The 22,859-nt window shown below is 38.1% G+C and overlaps 1 protein-coding gene across 3 annotated transcripts in view; it reads left to right on the top strand.

Annotated features, from left to right (window-relative positions):
• Positions 1-22,859, top strand: part of LOC140752322 (uncharacterized) — a 73,261-nt gene that overhangs the window by 24,649 nt on the left and 25,753 nt on the right. Inside the window, exon 1 of one of the 3 annotated variants that reach the window (XM_073086583.1) lies at positions 775-944. The exons of the other annotated variants lie outside the window; for them this stretch is intronic. The gene's annotated coding sequence lies outside the window, so the exon portion shown is untranslated. Of the gene's footprint in view, positions 1-774; positions 945-22,859 lie in introns of those variants that run through there. 3 annotated transcript variants of the gene reach the window in all.

Genomic DNA, 22,859 nt, shown 5'->3' with positions numbered 1-22,859 from the left:
TGTGTAACAACAGTTAATGTAAAGTAACTGTTGTTTTTCATCAAAGGGTCTAATTTAATATTTAAGTAAATTTACCATAATTTACCTACTTTATAAATATTAGTAAGGGTTCCAAAATCCAATTTTGTTTCTAAGGTAAACTTGCTATAGATAAAAAATTTTAACGTTATCTTCGTGGTTACTTAATATAATTTAATTGCCTCTTTAAATATGTATTTAAAGTCAGGCAGATTTCTGTATAACTATTTTATAATTATATTCTGAGTGTCGGTGCTCGTGCACTTTTATAGCGTTTTCACGACATAAAGAATAGGTACCTAAAAAGCGCTAGTTGCTATTATTGTTGAATTTCCCACATAACGAATATTATACTTAATAAGTAGAAAGATACATAAAAACTTCATATAGGAAATGGCAAAGCCGATAGAAACGTCGCTTCCCACACTTGAGACGAGCGTCGGGAACACATCCTTCCACATTTTCACCTGGGCATTATAATCTCATTCTTGAATCGAATCCGTTCATGTGAGAAATCCCGTCTGACGACGTATCTCAACCTAGGACTGCTATCCGTGTAAACGTTATTTCGTAACAATGTTTTTATTTGTCATCCATACATTGCGTGCTGTGTAGTATGTACGCTCTTATCTTTCAGTCTTATCCAGCAATGTATGCCGTGCTTATCGGTTTTATCGTCAAGTTAGCCCGCAATGTCTCTTAGACTTGCCGTGGTGTCGACAAAATAACTTCAGTTCAGTCAGTTCGACGAAGGAAACCTATCGTGGTGAACGTTGTTGTTGAAGTGTTGTGACGATTGTCGGTAAATTGCGACTTTAAACGTTAATTGATTGTCGTGTAGTAAAATTTAGTGTGAAATTACTTTATTGTGTTTTGTGCTTTTACATCGTTATAAAAGACGCCATTGGAGTTTCTTTAATCTTGTGGTAGGTGTTTAGTTTATGAGTTTTTGAACTTGTTTTTATTTATAGATCTTTTAGTCGTTAATGGATGAAATAAGATTTACGTGCAAGGTATTTTTATTTAATAAATTATTTCAATTCAGTATGCAATCAGGTATAGTTCTTAACTACGCAGTGCCTTATATTCTTATAATAATATTTTGTACTCAAATACTTACTTGTTTTATAAATTAATCGAGATCATCAATGCTTTTTCGTCTTTGTGCTCTTGTTTTCCTAACTTTGTCCTATTATTTTCTTAAATGCAACTTTGGTTTCAGGCGCAAATGTGTTTATTTTCCTTTTATCTTTTTATTTGTTTCAAATTCTACTACCCAAGTACTTTACAAGCGTAACATTTCCCGGTACATCATTACCTCACTGTAACCCGTCATCATTGTTAACCGGCGAGTTAGCAGTTATTAAATCTTGACAACCAAGTTAGATCGAAGTCGAAGGACGTCGCATCACGACGAATTCCAACATGATTCATAATCACGATCACAAAACAATGCGGTTGTCGTTCCGTAGTAAACATTTAATCTCGTAAATTAATTTCGTTGCAATCGATCGTGGAATGCCGATTTGGCGCCCGATTTCTACAAATTGCGTGGTTTTATTATAAAACTATTCATGGAAATTTGATATCAACCCGGATCTTGGTTTCTGGTTTTTCCATATTAAGTGTTGATTGCACTTGACTGGTGTGGTGGTCTACGCCCTTATATCTGCTTATTCTGAGAAATTTCGTTTTTTGGATACAACAATCAAAATTGAATAAATTAATTATTAATTAAACAGGTATAAGCAAGATTGATGTTTCTTATAAAGTAACCTAAAAAGTCTTATCAAATACCAATATTGACTAATTTTATAAAGTAGGTTTAAGACTAATTTTAAACGGAATTCAAAAGGACTAGGTACCTATTGATAGGTCTTCCTCTACTTCAGGAACTTTGGTATGTGCCAGATTGGTTATAAGGAACCATTCCTCATGGTCATTTGACATTACTTGTAAGGAAAATTATATTTGACCTTTTTTCAAAAAGTACTTAACGTGGCTCTCCGTGATTGTGAAGAAAATTAATCCTGAGAAGTACCTACTTTACATGGGTTCGTACCTGAACGTTGCACACCAAAAGAATTTCCTGTTGATTTTAATTAATTCGAAGAATCGAAAGATAGGTGCTGCTTTATACTTCCAAATCTTGTGACATCTTTACCGACTGTATTTTAGCTGCTATGTAATTTAAGCACTGACTTAAAAAATAAAAGATCCAACTTATTTAGATTTTACAACATATTTATTGGTTTTACTTTTGCCGCACAATATCTCATTCAGTTTATATTGTGTAACTCAAATACTCCGTGTCGAGGTGAAAGAGTTAACTCTATGTGGTATGTCATGTGGCTTCTTAGGAATTCGTGTTTGCAAGTTCGCCTTGAATAAACTTGTAAAATTCTACTTTACTTGTCGTGTTAATGTGATGAAATTGTAGGCCAGACTGGTTCTTTGAACATGGGTCAATCGATGAAAGTAATATTATCTTGTAATAAAGTGTATTTTCATAATTGAAGTAGTAAAAGAGTATTCTGTTCATGGCTACTATGGTACATCATATACAGTTCCTCCAAATAGTGAAATAGGGATTCTACCACAAGCCAATGATACATGAGTTGTCACTGTTTGTGACTAATAAGCCTCATAAAAATGTAAGTCAGGCGGCATCCACACCCTTTCGCCGATACGCAGAACTGCTGCAAGCTAGAAGTAGAGGATGTACGGACAGATGAATACAATAATTAGACTTTGTAGTGTAATTATTGTATTCAGCTGTATTGTACAACAGGACGGCCAGTATTTAATTCCCATTAGTCCCAACTTTCAGAAATATTTATTTTTAATTTAAAAACAAACAGTCCAAACATTTATTTACTTTTGAGGGAGACATCTTTAGTAAACAACGATAAACTTTTATCAATTTAAATTAAATTAAAATTAAAATGCGTCATCCCGTCACTATAGTTAATACATAGGTTTAACCAACGATGACGACGAAGACTATTTCGATCGTGACAGTACAAAGTAACGTTTACAATCTCATAAACCGAACATAGTTGGTTCGCCTTCGAGTCGTACGAAAATGCTATAAAATCGCAAATAATATACCGGCCTTGCGTGACCGGCGACGATTTTGTCACGCACCATTTTAGATATTTGCATGCGTTATTTCTAGAATATAATTTTTCTACATAATGTTTCACCTTTAGCTTTAGGCACGTGTTTCAATCAGCGTTTTTGCATGCAATATTTCTAGTACTTTTGAAGTTAGGGCGTGCCAACTCAGTCCTTAGTCCTCCTTTGGGACGTAGGATTTTAATCTTATCTGAGGTTGATTACAGATTTCCATGGGCGTCTATACTTTCCATCAAGGGGACTCTATGCTCGTTTGCCGTTTCTATAATATAAGAATATTTTTATATATACGTATATCTAGTAGGTACTTGAACGTTCAAAGCCCTTGCATTAACTTGCTTATTATCCTGTTTTACCTGGAGGCATTTATTTCTGTTATTTACCGTTAAATACACATTCGGCCCGGTTATTTCTAGCACGTTGCCAATAATGTTACCTATTTTTTAGCTTTGCTTCAAAGACATCTTTATCCTGTATCTTATTGTATTACTAATAGATATCACTTGTAGATATTTACAAATATGTTTTTAGCACAAATCTTCATTTATTACGTTGTAGTATTTGCGTTGTAGATAACTCCACTAAATATTAGTAGTAACATATTAGAAACACGTGGCTTATTTTTATTTATTATTTCTAACCTCTATTCTGGTCGCCATCGTACATTTCGATAGACAGGCCGACAGAATACGACGTCTCCATAAATATTGGCTGTAAACGTTTTGACATATTGTAATTTACATTTTATTTTTGGAAACTTTATGTAAACCAATATTACTATTGCGTAATTATTTGAGAAAATTGGTGTTTATTTTAAACGATAAATAAATAATAAATTTTCTCTATAATGTGATATCTGAACCGCGAAATTTATTACCAGAGTTACCAGAGTTATGTGAGATCGTTGATGAGGTAATGATTAAATTTTGGAAATGACTTCATGATGATACAAGTTGTTATAAATTGTCAACTAAATAAATTTGAATCTGATAAAATTTACATAAACATACAACTTTTTTGGCAAGTTTGAATAACATTCGTACCTACTGATTGAATCTTATGTACTCGTACATTATTATAACCGAATGGGTTAAACACCAAACAATAAAGGTGGTAGAACGCTTTGTGGTTCGACTCCTTTGACATCACCGCCATACCTAAGCACTGCCGCGTTCCAGTTTGAAGGATGTGGTAAGGGAGTCAAACTTATCTGAGGCGTTCCAATTTAGTTCTCGGGAGTAACTATATGTGGCCAACTTCAGGTATAAATCTAATATTCATTACAGTCCATGGGCAAATACGAGGTGGACTGCATGCTCGTCTGTTACTTCAATAATTAAAAAAATGAACAAAATAGCAGTAAAAATTATTTACTCAATTATTTGTTTGTCATTGTATTATAAACCTTTGTGATTTTCCGTATACAATAGGGATAAAAGTTAAAGTACTAACCCAAGACAATGCAGCATCTTATCTAAAGCATGTTTTGTTACTGTCAATCATAATATTTGGATATTAAGCGCAAACAAGAGTAGTTAAAAGATGCATTAAACTAATACGATTAAACGAGTTTCAGAGACTAGTTGTCATTTGTATGTGTAACTTATTGTAAGTGGGTATTGACAGTAGCAATTTTATCTCGACTGATACACCCGTCATCGTAATCCGACGTTCAATCCCGCGACTTTCACTGTATCTCGATCACGACGTGCAATATGGGAAATGGGCGTATCTAATCGCATTAGATTAATGTAATATAGCTTAGGTATATGCATATGTATGAAGGTGTGTGGACAGTATGGTGTAAGTTTCTCGTATTTTTAATCGATTTCAAAAAAGCAAGTTCTGTATTCGAATGTGTATGTATGTATTTGTATATCTATGTATGTAAGTTTGTATGTCTGCATTTTTTTCAGAAACTACTTAATACATACGATGCGATTTGGATGGCGTTTTTGTAATAAGGAATCCGTAATTTTATTTCGTCCAGCTAGTCTGTCTGTGTGTTTGTGTGACATTATATTATATATCCGTGCGTCCGTACGAAGGTCCGTCAAAATTCGGAAATCACTGACTATATGGACAATAAATATATGTTTTGAAATATGTATTTTCTATACAAAGGAATATATACCTATACTAAAATATAATTGCAGTAGTATTAGGCGCTCAAAAAAGAGTACTGCTGTATAAGAGTACCTGTACTTTACTTTTATTTTACTAGTACTTTTACTATGCTAGTACTTTTTCCATCGTTAATTTCCTTCTGTTTTATAGGCGACTAGGTAACTCCGAGACAATGATTAATTACAGTTTTAAATACAATTTTCCTTTACAGAAGCAAATGGTTAATGGATAGACTTTGTTAGTCAAATGAAAACTCATTATCGCGTATCACAATTTTACCTTCACAGTGATTTGTTCCTTTATTATTATTATACGCTGTTTTAAACCAAAAATGTTATGATCTGACTTCAAAAAAGGAGTCAAATGTTCCTGATAACTTAATAACTGGGCCTAGACTAATTTGGAAAAGTCATATTTGGTTACAAAAATATTACTTCGCAACATTGTAATTCCGAATCCCCCCATTCAGTCACCTCTTACGACAGGCAGGGTATACCATAACTTACGTAGTAACTATTTATAAATCCGTGCCATAACTCAATTCTGGTCCCGATACTTACCACAGGGACAGGGAAGACTGGTAATAATAGCAATAGATCCTCGAAAAGCTCATGAATGACTGATAAACAACTAATTTACCACCCATACATAATTTTAAGAAAAAATTAAACGGAACAGAACAAAAACACCGCATTAATAAGTACTAATATGTCGATGGTACAATAATGACTGTAATTATTCCTTTTAGATCCGTAACTTGTGTACCCAGCTGTTGAAACAGGTGTTGAAATATTGTCTCGAACTAGTTAAACTACTCCGGCACATTATGAGACAGACCATTCTTAATATAATTCAATACTTATTGATGCTTATTATGAATGCATTTATTCGTTAGTATGAATCTAGATGTCTACTTTGATTTTTTAGGGTTCCGTACCCAGGAGGTAAACCGGAACCGTATTACTAAGCTTCCGCTGTCTGTCCGTCTGTCACAGGATATTATCTCCTGAACCGTAATAGGTACATACTTGAAATGTTTACAGAGTATGTATAAGTGTGGCCGCTTTAACAATAAATACTAAAAATAAAAAATATATTAAAATTTTGTTAGTACGGAACCCTCAGTGTGAGAGTTCGATTTGCACTTGGACAATTATTATTGTCTTCTAAAGATCAAGTGACGTTTCTGTCATTATAATTAATATCATTCGATAAGGAGAGTGGTTATTTATGGGACACCATAGTGCAATATTATGGACATCCTATTAATAGGAATTTTCATCGTTTGTTTTTACGTCGTTTCATTGGATATAACCATAAAATTAATGCCATCGTTAATGTCAACAGACTTTTATGTTTATTTGAAATTGCGTTTTTAATTTCCCAATATACCTAATTATTGTAAATAAATTCTTATATTCTAACGGTACCATTTAAGAGAGGTTGCATTTTACGAGAGTTTAGTTTCGTAAATGATGATGTTTTTTACAAAGGTCATAACGTATATATATATATATATATATATATATATATATATATATATAAATGAGTGTTTGTATGTATGTACTTAATAGAATCGTCATCTATGCATTTCATCATGACGATCATGACGATGATCTTTAGCAAAGTTGGTGTGAGCCCACGAAGGTTTCTGAGTTGGTACTACCAATTTTTGACAGATGGCGCCACTGTAATTTCAATGAAGGTACAAATTTTGTATTTTTGTATTTTGTATATGTATGTCATGTTTTTTTTTCTTTTAAACGCGGGCGAAGCCGCGGACTCTACTAGTTATATATATGAATAATTCTCAATTAATCCTTAAAAACAGCAGGTCACCTGCGGTGCATTTCAGATGAGGCTCCTATCAATTTAAGATTGGTAACATTATGGTATCGCATCAGTATAAAAGAGTATTATAGAAAAATATGGAATACATTTAGAAATTGAGATAAAACGACGCTTTATGCTCATGAAACGCTTTTTGAAGTCGATGGCTAATTAGAAATCTACATCGTGAAATCCAGTGTGAAGATCTGATATTTAGCATAAACGTCATTGAGTTTACGGACATCCACAAAGACGTAGAGATGAAGTGTACTGAACTGTGCTGGTTCATTCATTTCACATTAGTTCCAAGTCGTGGGTTCGGGATTAGCGACCTCACTAGCCTATCCTAGGGATGGCGATCTGAGATCGATTAATCGAAAAATCGATCATTTAGGCAAAAAAAAACGATTATTTAAAGCGATCTCCAGTAATCGATCGATTCAGTGAATCGATCTTTTTGTATAGAAACCTAGAAAATCGTAAGTCGATTTTGAAGTTGGTTAACTGTATTATAGACATATTTTGCTTTACGGATACAAATTTCAGTGCGTTTGGTCCTGATGACTTGTTTTTCGCTTTTCTGGCCCTTTTTTGATGATGATTGTTGAAGAATCGATTCTTTAAACTTCGATTTTTTGTGAATCAATTTATTACACTTCAATTCGAATCGATTAAAGAATCGATTTTTTCGGAAAAATTCGCCATCCCTAGCCTATCCTAGTATCGTAAGACTAAAATAACTCTGGTCAATAGCCGCTGTAAACAATACGTCATCTATTGTTTGGTAATGTAAATAGCGACTAACTTCTTTGTCAGCAAAAAGTTGTCATTTTCGATCCTTTGAAACCAGTTTGGCACGCGTCCCGTTATATATATAATTTGTTATAATATATCCAAACTATTTTAAAGCGTTTGGGTGAATTTTGTGACACAAAGTCATACGCTTTTCCGTGCTCCGAATCGTATGGTAAAGTTTCTTTATTATATTGTTGCAATTCCTGTCAAAAGCCTTGTAATTGGGTATTATTGAAGAATATCATTATTTACTTTGCTAATTATTATTATAGATACCATATTTGAATATTTTACCTGAGCATTGAATCGGCCTGGTTAACTATGCTCTTCGTTTAGCCTAAAAGGTGAAGACGTCTAATTGATACCTAATATACTAACTTCATATTGTACATTACCTTTTGAATTGTTTTTTAAAGATACCCTAATTAATTTTAAACGTTATAGCAACACTTCATCGTCATCATCATCATTAACCCATTACTGTCCCACTGCTGGGCACGTCTCAGAATGAAAAGTATTAGGCCCTAGTCCACCGCACTGGCCAAGTGCGTATTGGTAGACTTCACATACCTTAGAAAACTTTTTGTTTAGAATTTTCTGGTATGCAGGTTCCTTCACGATATTTTCTTCACAGTTTAAGCAAATGATAATTAATTTCTAATACGCACATAACCGAAAAAATAGGCTTTCGCTGCTTTTCACGCTTGATTGTATGTAAATTTTATTGTTTATAAGTCTTCGTTATACTTCAAACGAAAATCCCTACAGCATACTTGTTAAGGCACAGATATATTCCCAAACATTATGCAATACGGTTATAACTTCCACTTTACCTCACAAAGCTGAGTTCTCTTATCGTGTTTGTACAGTTGCCTTAACCAGAATATATCCCTCGGCCCAAACCTCAAACGCTAATAATAGGATTAATGCGACAAATTGAAGTTACCAAAGTTGGCTAATACCGCTGCGGTGTTTGTTTGTAGAATATGTAAACTTCTATGATATACAATTTGAATCCCACGTCTAATTTATCAAACTCATACATGTATGTACCTACTAAGTTCCAATTGATTTTCAGCTAAAAAGTTCATATATGTCAGTTTCATATGAACTAAACTTATTTAGTAAAAGTGTGTGGAATTGCAAACTAGAATTTTACCATTGTGTGGGATTGTCTTAACCGGTTACTATTTAGCCCCATACTGTATGGTATGATTTTATGATGATTTTAATAGCTGAAACTAGTCTGTCTATAAGAAAATTTACATTTAACTGTTTAGATGTATTTCATTTTCCATTTGTTTTTTTTTTTTCATTTTTACCCGACTACCAAGGAAGGGTTATGCTCGCGCGTATCTTGTTTTCCATTTTTCTTCTTACCCATAGATTAGTAAAGATACTTCGCCGCCTTGAAATTTAATAAAGCCACAAACGGCTTATTTTAGTAAGTTCTTTTTTTGAATTCTTGACAAATAAAAACATTTTTAGAGAAAATTTACGAATAAATAACTAATACTGCGTAATTTACGTAAAAAATAAATGATTATTTCAAATATTTTAGGGACATTTTAGCACGGAGACGTGGCAAAACTTTTTTACGCAACTATTACAATTCTCAAAACTGGGTACATTTTCTTGTTAGAAGTGAGTAATCTTTACTAATCTATGTTCTTACCAAATTAATTCATAGATATCTATTGCATAAAAATGTCTTCAGATATTTATTTACATATTTAGTTTTCTTATGTTAATTATGTCAATGAATCCTTATCGGTATAATCAAGACGAATCGTTTATGAAACTCTTGCAATAGATGTGATGTAACATATCGAATTATGTCACGCCATTATTCCATATGAATTATTTCACATGCGTCCGACTATGTAACAGAAGCCTTGGGGTTTCATATTCATTTCACATACGATATATATAAAGAATATTTAAAGATGTTGATATTTTGATTTTTGTATCAACACTTTTTGAGCTATGAAGCCCTCAGAAGGACAGTCCACTTTTGTCAATAAGAATAGAATATCATTTATTAGCAACCTCAATTACGATTACGTCGATATTTTTTAAGCTTTTTTCTGACACATATCAACTAGTTCTACATTTTTATCATCATCATTACTAATTAGTAGCACTAAGACTCGTATGTGTGTACTTACACATACTTGTCTAAAGGATATTATAAGCCGTCCGCTTAATTATGCCATTGCAACTTAATCCTCAAGGGTAGCGAGGCTTCTGTGATCTGTATCTAGTAGATCCCAAGCTCGATTGAGATTGATTACAGATATCAACGCATATCAGGTGAGCTGCTCGTGATGCACACATAGCATAGTAGCTGTTGATATATACTTGGTGTATCGCTTTGTGGTGGCGTTAGTGTGGTGTACAGTCAGCTTAAAAAATAGATGAACATCGTAAAGTTCCAAAAATGAACACTACAATGTAAAAAGTAGCTGAACAATGATATATGAGTATTATATTAGTGACGCCATTAGCCATTTTACATACATGATGTTCAGCTACGTCCAGTTCATCTAATTTTGACGCTTTACGGTGTTTCTATGATGTGGTTAGGGGTATATGAACGTTTGGGTGTACCTATAGATTTTTTTGGAATTTTGATCTGCTCGTCTACTTCTGGAGTTGACTGTACATGAATATCATTAACCGAAGGAACCGGCGTCATACATATTCATCGTGGCGCCTCTGCTTAAGAAATTCCACGGTTCCCTATTTACACTCATTACAAACATGAGCTCTTTCATCCTGTAATAACCATACTTGTCGCCAGTTTCACAATATCTTCACAAAACACCTGAATATTTCATGTTTTTGTTTCAAATGACAATTTGATTTTCAAAAGGTGCTTGCTAAACAAAAGTCGACAATGTTATGAATATTCATTTGCAAATGTGTTATGACTATTCGGTGGGGCAAAGCGGTTACCGTACTTGTCTACCACGCAGAGTTCCGGGTTCGATTCTTAACATAATTTTTACGAATTTCGATTTTTGTTCTCTCTGGGTGTTGGTGTACACATTCGTTCGTGTGTGTGTGTGTGTATCCATGGCTACCATGATATACACCCTAGTAAAGAATGCGTGGTTTTATTCAATGTGTGGCACCATCGTCATAGTTACTTAATATCATCTGTTTTAGTTTGAATAGTGATGTAAACTGTATAATAAATATACAAGTGATGCGGGAACTTACTTCATACCAGTTCTGAACCATAGCCCATGGACTACTCATAGTTCGCAGCGGCACTAGAAGCAGCAGAAAGTTAGAAGTGGTCGGTGAAGTTATATACGGTATATACGGACGTCGGTTAAACAGGAGAACGTTTTTGTCAACCTCTTTTATGTACAGGTTTATGAAAAAATCATATTTTATTTATTCAAGCAACTCTGCAGATTTGCAGTCAAAAATGTGTTAAATGACCCACTAAGATGTAAAAATGAAGAAATCCTAAACAAACAAAACTGCAAACAATCGATTCAAATCAAAATCACAAAAGCAATATCGTTTATTACATGACACATAAGAAAATTAAGTGGAAATCAATGTTATTAGAATTACGCTTAAACAACATATTAACAGCTGTACAACCATGGCAACTGTTTGCCCGGTATTTAAATAAGCGTCGATTTCATATCTTCCAATAATTTGTAATAGCTGTGTTTGTTTTCTGCGAAACAAATTACTTCGGTGTCCTTACATAATATCAAGAAATTACACGTAGTCTAACAAATATGTATTACATAATTACGCAAGATTAATTAAATTAAAATATTTTCGTAAACGTGTGTCGTAAATATTTATCATAGATTAGTAAAGATACTTCGCCGCCTTGAAATTGAATGAAGCCACAAACGGCTTATTTTAGTAAGTTCTTTTTTTTGAATTCTTCACAAATAAAAACATTTTTAGAGAAAATTTACGAATAAATAACTAATACTGCGTAATTTACGTAATAATTACGTATAAATAAATAATTATTTCAAATATTTTAGGGACATTTTAGCACGGAGACGTGGCAAAACTTTTTTACTTAACTATTTCAATTCTCAAAACTGGGTACATTTTCTTGTTAGGAGTGAGTAATCTTTACTAATCTATGATATTTATGATAATTTTCACATTTTTATAAGAATTTATCGCCGAGCTTATTCTTATTCATTTTTTTCTGCTATAAAACCTTAAGTATTTTCGTGGTAAAATGTTATCGCTCTTTGAAAGTTCTCCATCTTCTGTTGTAATGAGTCTTTTCAGCATTCCTTTTATCACTTTCAAGATTAGACTTTAAGTCAAACGGACAAAAAAATAGAAATTACTTTTATCTTTTGATATTATTCTACTATGTGTCTGTGCGGACTTAGAAAGAGAGTTATTTGGAATCATAGCCAAAGAATTAAACCTTTGAACGTGTCTACTTCTATCTATATTATAATTATCTGTTCTTTACTTCATAATGTGTTCTATCTTTTAGATGTCTCAGTCGCGTAAGTCCATTGAAAATTGAAAATAGATATTATGTAGCATATAGTCTGTACATAACGCTGTCAACATCTAACAATAGTGATGCAACCTCATACCAATTACGGACAAGAATCGATCTGTTGACTTTACCACCAACTCACACTTGCTTATACATCGTGGAAACACTACCCAACGTTTGTGTGGTTACGTTAACTGTTTACTTTTGAACGACACTACCATACAGTCATTCTAAACAATATGGGGGGCCGACTGCTCATGTAAGTTAGGTAAAATACACTAAACATTATAACTACTAATACAAGAATTGTTTAACTTAATCGATATAATTTCATTTATTCATTTATTTATTCTTTTTATTCACTCATTCGTTCACTCATTTCAATAATTGAGTTTACGTCAAATATTTTCGAGACGTAGACAAATGAAGAAGAAATTACATTGTGTGATCTCTTTTTTTTTTTTTTTTTTTTTTGGCGCCCAGATGTAGGTGGAAAAAGGGCTGACCCTCTACGGAGAGGGAGGAGCAAAAAATGCGTCCAAGCACTTACAGGCCGCGACGGCCGGTGCCTGCGTCGTGTGGGGCTGACTGAAAGGTCCTCCTGAAGGGAGGACCATCCCACTAAAAACTCCTTTAAGGCATTCGTCCAAGGGGACCGTACAGCCGACATCGGATAGCGACCTCTCGTTTGCGGAGCGAGAGGCGCTAGCGGCGCTCCCTAGAGAGCTACCGCTGGATAGATGACACTGAAGGTGTCAACGTATCATGAATAAGATTAGAATCGTCGGGAAGACGATTCTCTATGGAGAGTTGTACGCCCCTGTGGGCGGCCAGAAGATTCTCCACATCGGTGGAGAGTTTGTTAGGAGCGTCGGTCAAGATATTTCTTGGCCGACGGCAATTGTAACGGGTAGGAAGAGGGGCAGCATAGTCCGCTGCACCCTTGATTAAGGGGTTGGAATGGTTTTCTGAGCGGTCGAAGAACGCTTCAGAGAATTGTCTGAGGACTTGTTGTATTGGAGCGAGCTCCAGGTCGCGGTGGAGGTCAGCGTTTCTGACATACCAGGGGGCATTAAGTGCCCGACGACAAAAGAGATTCTGTATGACCTGGAGTTTGTCTAGGATGGTGGGATTCGCGTGAGCGAAGACTGGAGAGGCGTATGTTAACACCGGTCGAATGCAAACCTTATACAGCGTTCGCTTATTCCTGGCTGACAACTTGCTGTGTCTGCCAATCATGGCGTTGAGGCGGCTCATGTAAGAGCGGGCGGTATGGGTGACCTTAGAGACGTGGGGTCTAAAGGTGAGGCCCGGGTCAAGGGTAACTCCTAGGTATTTTACTGTGGGCCTCCATGGAATGGGGGCCCCAAGTAATTTGACGGAGGGCAGGTTGTTTAAGCGCCTGCGTTTGTGGTCGAAGCGCATTGCGGAGCTTTTCTCCGCATTGACTTCGATGCGCCATTTCCTAAACCAATCTCCTAACTCGTTGACCGAGCGTTGGAGTTTGGCGAGGACAGATGACTCCTTTTGCCCTTGGATGTAAAGGGCGGTGTCATCGGCGAAGAGTGAGAGCTGCACCCCATTTTTGGGGATAGGAATATCGTTGGAGTACGATATGAATAATGTAGGAGCGAGCACTGAGCCTTGAGGGACTCCGGCTGTTACGGGGCGTGGGGGAGAGAGGATACCTTCGTGCCTGTAGCGGAAGGTTCTGTCCTGAAGGTAGGAAGCCACGATGCGGACTAGGCGATCAGGAAGACCAGATTGGTATAGCTTGTATACCAGTCCTCCATGCCAGACTTTGTCAAAAGCCTTGGCGACGTCGAAGAAGACTGCTAGTGTCTTGTTACGTCTTGGATAAAACCCGCTTGTGATGTACTCGACAATGCGGTGGACTTGTTGGGGGCACGAGTGCTGGAGGCGAAAGCCAAATTGGTGAGGAATGATGAGTGGGGGAGCATCTATTGGGAAGAGGTGCCCTCTTATGTGAACGAGGATCACCCGTTCGAAAACCTTGCCCATTGCATTGAGGAGGCTAATGGGGCGGTGGTTGGAGGGAATATGCTTCGGTTTCCCAGGCTTGGGAATACCGATAACTGTTGCTGTCTTCCAGGCTGTTGGAAAGAAGCTGAGATCGAGGCAGGCATTGAAGATAATGACCAGAAGGGTCAGTGCCTGCTCGGGGAAGTGTTTGAGCGCCAGGTTGGAGATACCATCCGGACCTGGGGCTTTACGAGGTTTCAAACCGCGGATGACGGTCCGGACCTCGTCTGTAGTGATTTTAATGGGGGCAGAGGTGACAGGGAGAGAGATCTTTTTAAGGACCTCCTCCTCCACCTTGTGAATGTGGATAGGGTCGCACGGTTGAGTGCTGGGGGAGCACTGCGCAGCGATGCTATCTGCGAAGCATTCGGCCTTCTCAGCGTCTTCGAAGGCTATGCTGCCGTCGGGACGCGTGAGAGGGGGAGTGCTTGAGAAGGCTTCGGTACGAAATCGTCTAGCGATTTTGTAGAATGCCTTATGAGAAGGTTGGATAACCTCCATGAGAGAGTTCCAGTTGGAGTCCCTCATTTCGGCTAGCCGGGATCTGACTTTCCTTTGGAGGGCGTTAGCGCGCCTCCTAAGGACAGGGGTGGGATACTTGGCGGCCCATCTGAGGGCTGCGTTTTTAGTTTGGATTAGCTTCCTGACCTCACGAGGTAGTTTGCGGTTCGGGACCTCTACCACCTTCGCGTTGTCATGAAGCGAAGTCTGAACTAGCTGGGTGAGTGAGTTCACCGTACTGTCTATTTTCTCCGAGCTAACAAGGTAGTCTGGGGGGATAGTATACGGTGAATCGGGGGCCTCTATGGCCGAGGTGAGAGATTTCTCGTACCCTTCCCAATTAGTGAAGGTTTTCGAGGAGGTATGGGGAGTTGGATCATAGGGACCTAACTGTAGAGAGACTGGACGATGGTCTGAGCCCAGATCGTCCAGTGTTTCGATCGCTCTTGTATTGAGCGCGACGCCTTTCAGGAGGGCGAAATCCAGCACGTCGGGTTCTTGGTCTTCCCGATCGGGGTAGTGGGTTGGCGCTGTTGGAGAGAAGATATCAAAGTCCAGTGCGCGGGAAATGGTTAAGAGTTTCTTACCGTTGGTGTTAGTCAGACGACTGTTCCAAACGGTATGTTTGCAATTGAAATCTCCAAATAGTACGACAGAGTCTCCGAGCGAGAGGAGGGCCTCCAAGTCGCTTTGGAGAGGGGCTTTATTGGCGGGGAGGTAAATTGAGGCTATGATCAGGGACGGGTGTCCTGTCATGCCTAATTTGCATATGGTGGCTTCCATATTGGTGAGCTTGGGTGTTTCCAGAGGGGTGCAATGGAAGGATCTCTTGTAGTAGATGGCAGTGCCTCCGCCACGACGGTCGTCGGCTCTGTCATTACGTACAAGTGCGTAAGAGGGGAGACTTACGCCTTTAAGGGAGGGCTTGAGGAAAGTTTCCTGAACAAGCAACAGGTCGATATCCCTGTTGCGGACGAACTCTTTGAGTTCGGGAATGCAAGGCTTAAGACCTCGTGCATTGAAGGAGATAAGCGAGACGCCTTTAGGTTTTTGACGACCGGGATGAAGGGGTTGAGTATGAACGTTACTCATTGAATGGACTTGAACAACGCTAGGTGTTCAGAGTAGATTGCGATGCGCTCCGCCTGGCTGGCGTTACGCATCTTTTGCGAGACGAGTATGATCTCGTCGAGGTTCACGCCCTTAACGCAGTCCTTAAGGAACATGATATGTTCCCTTACCGATGCGTCTTGGGTGGGACGGGGAGTGGGAGTGGCCTTAGGGGCCGGGGTTGGTGGGGCGGTCGCGGGTGCGACTTTCCTCCAACTCATGGGAGCGGTTGGGGTTTTGGAGGCCCCTAGCCGCGGGAAATTGGTCGAGTTGACCGGAGGTGGTCCTGCTTTCGAGGGCTGCTTTTTAGCAACCTTCTTTTGAGCGGGACGGGGGGCTTTAGGGCAGCCACGGTAGTTAGCCGGGTGTCCTGAAGTGGTGCATAGCACGCAGGCAGGAGGGGACTCGTCTTCACGAGTTCTCTTGCACTCACGTGTGGCGTGGGGTTCTAGGCACTTGACGCACCTTGGGGGGGCAGTGCAGTTCGCCGCTGCATGGCCGTAAAGCTGGCAGCGGTGGCACTGGGCAGGGTAGCCACGCTTGTTAGGTGGTTCCACCTTGATCTCAGAAAGGCCACAGATTGTGAGCTCCTCCTCTTTGAAGATGTCCTTGGAGGACGGAGTTTTGGCTAGAATGGCCAGGGCTAGAGGGTATTTCACCCCTTTGCGGTTGTACAGCTTGTGTACACCTTCCACGGGGAACCCTTGGTTGACTAGATCCGTTAGGATTTCGTCGGTGGGGAGCTCATAGGGGAGACCCCTAAGGACCGCTTTGATTTTGCGGTCCTCTTCTAAGGCGTACGTGTGGTACGGGAGTTGAAGGTGAGTTAGGAGCCTAATGAGGCTCCTGAAGTCCTCGGTGGTGGGGCATGAAACGCGAATAGAGTCGCGAAGGTTACGTGCCTTGGTGTAGTGGATCTGTTTTTCCACTAGGGTTTTAGAGAAGTCGGACCATTTCGACTTATCTCTGAAGAAAATGTGTGGGGGCGGTTTGCACTTGGCAAGTGCCGGTTCGCAGCGCGTGGCTGGCTTGGCGGGCTTAGCCGCGGGGGTTGAGCTCTGGGGCTCGGTGGAGGTTTTTGGCACGGGGGCCAGAGTGGAGGCTTTTGGCACGGGGGCCAGAGCGGGGGCCGCTGGGGCTGGGGTGGCTTCGAAAGAGGCCTCGGAAGAGGTTTCACTTGTCGCCTTAGCGACGCGTTTCACCGGTCGTTTCTTGGTCTTCCTCGACTTGACAGGGGTGAAACCCTGGTCGTCGTCGGAGGAGGGGGCGGTGATGAGGGTGTGCTCCGACGATTCGTCGGAGGAGGCGGGGCGTTTGAGCGAGATGGCATCGAAGTCCATCTCGTGTCTCGGGGTGGCATCAGGGGATGCGGGTGAATCAGTAACGGACAGGGGATCCGTTACGGATTTTAAGGGCTCGCAAAGGGAGCGGAGTTTGACTGAGTCAAATGGGCGATTGAGCTCCTTGCTCAAGAGGGAGGACAGAGCCTCGAAAAACCTATCTGTTACCATGTAGGCCATGGTAACCTGGGATGCCTCCCTGCCGAGGCAGGGAGCTAACGGGGAGGGGGAGGGAAATGCAATTACCCCTAAGGGAAAGTAACTGCTACCGTCACCCTTGGGATAGCCCAAGTGCAGTGGGATCGGGTCTGCCGGTTTCTCTCAGGCCGAGAGGTCTGAGAAGCGCACCGGGTCAACGCTAGCTGGTTTCGTTGGCACCGTTAGGTATCCACCAACTCAAACGCGTCGGGACGTGAGTTTTGTTTATTCCCAATAAATTGGCAATAAACAAAGCACGGACCGCTATCGATAATATCGAGTAGGCGAGAACCGGCCGAAAGGCCAGAGAAAATTCTGGGTTAGGAAACACTAGAGCGCGAGCAGGCGGGGCTGCTCGGTCTGGCGTTCAAACGCAGAGTGTGCGATCTCATTCAATCATCACTTTTATTTTCATTTCTTTCAGAACTACAGGTTTTTACCGACTATAAAACAAATTGCACATTGTTTATATTACAATATTTTCATTAACTAGCAATTTATGTGTATTCTTGTTAAATTTGTTATTTATTATTTTATGCAACACTAAATAATATATCCATATTTCAAACCTTCGTACTTCGTACTTCGTAGTTATAGGCAACAAAAATGTTTTATGGTCCAATAGACTTCACAAGTCCGATGACTTCTCAGCTCGTGCACTTCCTTTTGAAACTAGCATTAGTACAAAAGAAGCATGTTCCGTCTTTCTGTCCCCATCTGTCACAAAGTTTGCCTTTGCCTAGCTCCAAGCGGTTTACATCTACACAAAGATCTTTTAGAACGGTACACTCAACTCACGACCACGCAGGACGAAGCAATGTACATATGAACGTATTTAGAAATATTATATGCGAGCAACTATGGCGAGCAATAATACTCGTAACATAGGACTATAGAACGAATGTGCTCAAAATAAATATTACTTATTGGACTATATGTAGAACGGAACCCAAAATTACATATAAGAACGTTCATCTCACTTCAGACTGATATTTCGGTTTGATTCATCATCATCATCATCATCATCAACAACTCATTAATGTCCCACAGGTGGGTACGGGTCTTCTCTCCAAGTGGGAGGGATTATGCCATAGTCCAAAGCGCTGGGCAAGTGCATATTGGTAGACTTCACATACCTTTGAGATTTTTTTTTCAATAAATCTCTCAGGTAAGCTGGTTTCCTCACGATATTTTCCTTCCCCGTTTAAGCAAGTGATAATTAATTTCTAATACGCACATAATTTTGAACATCAGAGGTGCATGCTTGGGATTCGAACCTCGGACCCTTCGATCGAGAGGCCGAGTTTCTTAACCATTAGGCTATCACTGCTATTGGGTATGATTGTAGTTTGATATATATTCAAAGCTATTTATGATCAATTTATAATGAATCGTCGATCATTAAACAGTAGGTAAAGAAAGTCAAATATGTATTAGATACCTACATGACAAAGGTGTTGCGACGCCTGAGCTTCATGTTATAAAGCTTGGAATGACATACTTCAGAAATGCTTGCATTAAAACAGAAAACAAAAACTCGTGTAAGTATTTGCTGTATCACCACAACATTAGTCTTACTTATTTTATTTTGACACACTTTTGAAATCAACATGTTTATTAAACACTCAGTAAATAAATTCTTATTTTATTTTTATTTCGATCACATTTTAAACTCAGCACATTTATTAAAGACTTATAAAGTATATTATATTCCTATTTTCTTGTCCTTCCAATTTATTTATAATGAAAATGTTTCCCTCGAGTTCTGTCTGGAAATTACGTAATTAAATTCTAACTTTATCTTCTAAACAAAAAGTAACTTTTCAGGACTAATAAAATGAGAGTTTAATGATGTTTCGCACGTCATAAAAGACGGTGGAGACCATAAAAAAGAACCCATTTTCGGGAGTCAATTTAGTGGAGCTGTAAACCTTAGGCTTTATGGTCATTGGCCTCTTTCATTTCTCTGCTGTAAACGTATTTATGTTAGGTGTCTAACTAGGGACTAATAATAAGTGCCATAAGGGCGTTGTACTCAATATCAAATTGAATTTTCAAAAAATCTGAAGTACCTAAAACTATTAATGGCTCGTATTTATAAGGTGATTTTTGATATTTACAAAGTAATTCAACCTTCTAACAATCCATATTGGCGCAACCAGTACTCGTATATTTCAGCAACCTTGATCTTTAAACGAAACAAAACCTTTGAAATTAACTTACAAATACTTTTGCAGCACATAAGTAATTAATTGCTTTTCTAGTTTTGAAACTCTTAAAATAGCTGCTGAGTTCAAATCCGATTTATCTGTCTAACGTGATCACAGTAATAATTCAACATAAACTAGTATGTCCCAAACTACTTCCGCGTATCACTAACAACTTAGATTACTGCGTTACAATGCAAAAATCCCACAGTTTAATATGCACTTTTCATAGCGAGCCGACATTATTAACCGCCATTGGAGCACACAATGTGCGTTTTTCAATAGAATTGCTCCGGTTGAACGGAAGTGCTTATTCCACTCGTAAAATCCTCAGCTGGTCCCATGGACGAGACGATCTTTTTTGCAAAAAGACAGCAGGTTTTTGAGTATGAATTACAATGTGTGATTGAAGCATTAGGTACGCTTGTTGTATACGTGATCATGAATACTGCAGCCGATGGACGTCTGTCAACAAATTCTATTAGGAGTCCTTAGTAAAGCGTATGATAACGATATGTTGCTGTCCTTAGACTTATTCGACAGCCAGATGGTAGATTCAAAAAGAGTTCAATGTGAATCAACTTTGAATAAATAATGATGTTTATGACGGACTACTTCACACCTGAACACAATAGAATTAGAATAGCAAACGGATTACGAAACGAAGATGAGGAGTTCCAGCAAACTATTTCAATAACTGTTAAATGTCATCTACCAATTGGACATGTATCAAGAAGAGGAAATAAGAACATTCTTACTCTTATACTTTTTATACTGCACTAGCAGCTTACAATTACATAATTGTATAAAAATATACAAACCTTCTTTTATATATCAAGTTAAGGGTCATTCGTAGCCTAAGACGAAAGTTGTTCGGCTAGCGGAAGCTTTAGCGATTTAGTAGCGATATTGCTAGGCAAACTTTTTGTTGCGAATGCAGAGCATCACCACATCTAACAACACAATTTACCTTTGTCAGATTTTTCAAATAAACATGAGCCACTCCTCTGTCGCTCAAACAACAAATTAGACGCTATTAACAACTATCGCTCACAAGACAGTAGCCAATCGAGTGGACAGCCTAATCTGTTATACCATAAAGCCACTACATAGCAAAGACCACCATTTTAGATAATTGTAGCTATAGAACTGTAAATTGTGGTATGCGAGCCACAATTTCCTTTTAAAGATACTGGCATGAAAGTGCAGTGAAACTTTACTGCGCTAAATATCCCGGCCTCATGTAGCGGCACGTTTAATTAAAGTAAGCAATCCTTAGAGTTCATAAACGGGAGAAATACTTTTACGACTAGATAATTGCAATGAAATTTGCGACCAAGAAATATCTCCTGGATACGGCAATGTTTTTTACCTTTATAAAGATTGCTAGTTTGTGCGTCCATTATACGACTGACGTCATAGATTTGTACTTCTTACAGTGTTTAAAGTTTCACGAGATATCCTAAACATTTTAGGGGTTACAATCTATATTATCTTGCAAGGTCATCTACCTTTGTAATGTTTCTATGCATAAAAACCCCGATCAAATGTTACGAATATTATCGAAGAATAACCGGAAACCAGAAATAATTAAAAATGCTTTCTACATTTTGCTATTTTGCGGATGCTATAGATACACGAAAACGAATACACATCCATCTAAACCTTAATTCATTAAATCCGGAGCTCAATGCAGGTCAGACCTGTATAGTGACCGCTCATCCATCCACATAGTCGAAAAAAATACAGTTTTTTCGAAACACGTAAAGATTTGTTTGGTAGTACGTGCGTGTCTATTAAATCAAAGCCGGGATTGAATAGACAATGCTTTTGTCCGTTCGGGGTAAAGACCGCGTGCCGAGCCTACTGTGCGTCATCGCTAATCTTAGCCATCCGCTAGGCTCAGACCAAGCCCACTACGTCGGATTTATTTACGCTAAAGTACCTTTATCCTATTTAAACCGATACGCTTAATCTTATTTAACATCCTGCTTAAAATTAAGAGCCGTGTGTAAAAAACTAGTGATAGTTGTATTTTCCTTTTATATAATTATTCCACCTAATTTTCGGTAAACATCGCGGTAACTTATAAAATAAGCAAGCCTTATATTTAAACGACCATAAATTACTTGAATCAAAATTTAAAGACATTTTATATTTTGATAGTTCTGAAAAAAAAAATATAACTTTTTACAAATAAATAATCTCATCATTACCATGTAACTTTGAAACGTGACGATTAATTTGTGGTGGCACGATTGAACTCGAACACGATTCGATAACGATGGAATTCGTAAATCGATTATTGGTTTATAGGTAACTTTCACTCAAACAACGTAAACAAATCTTACGTAATGGTCTTAATCTCAGAGAAGATTGTGACGCACCTCGACCTCTATCGTCGTCACGAATTTAATCTAGACAACAACTTTTCGGTGTTTGCTAATTACCTTCTGGCTAATTAAATAATAATTGGTTCATTTTAACCAGTTTTTTCTATTGGAACTAATATCCTTAATTGTACTAAAAATCAAGAGCCTTTTTGTAAAAGTAGTGATGGGTATATTTTTTATATTTTAAGCCTTATATTGGTATAAATGCTTATTTTAATATTTGCTTATTAAAATAAGCATTTATACTTAAACAAACTTTTGCAAATATTTGCAAAAATCTTTATCTAGACAAAGTTTTGATGTTGGTTAATTGCTGAGTAATTAAATGAACCATTTACTTCCTAATTAAACTTCTATACTTCTTTATGTTATGATTTTTAAGCCTTAGATTTAAATACTAAGGTGGTTGCGTAAAGTAAAAATAAGCGTTTATACTTAACCAAACTTAAATTCTTGCCAAAATAAAAAAAAAAACCATTTTCCGTTTTGATTCTTGACACAAAAAACAACGTAAACAAATCTTACGTAATGGTCTTAGACTCAACGAAGATTGTGACGCACCGCGACCTTTAAGAGTCACGGATATAATCTAGACAAAGTTTTGGTGTTTGTTAATTACTGGCTAATTAAATGTAGGTACCAATTACGA

Source organism: Epargyreus clarus, unplaced genomic scaffold (genome assembly GCF_041222505.1).
Source record: "Epargyreus clarus isolate Ecla_fem2 unplaced genomic scaffold, WU_Ecla_fem_2.2 ptg000003l, whole genome shotgun sequence".
Classification (NCBI taxonomy): Eukaryota; Metazoa; Arthropoda; class Insecta; order Lepidoptera; family Hesperiidae; genus Epargyreus; species Epargyreus clarus.
Note: the sequence above shows the minus strand (reverse complement) of the source record. Positions and strands in the feature narration are given on the sequence as shown.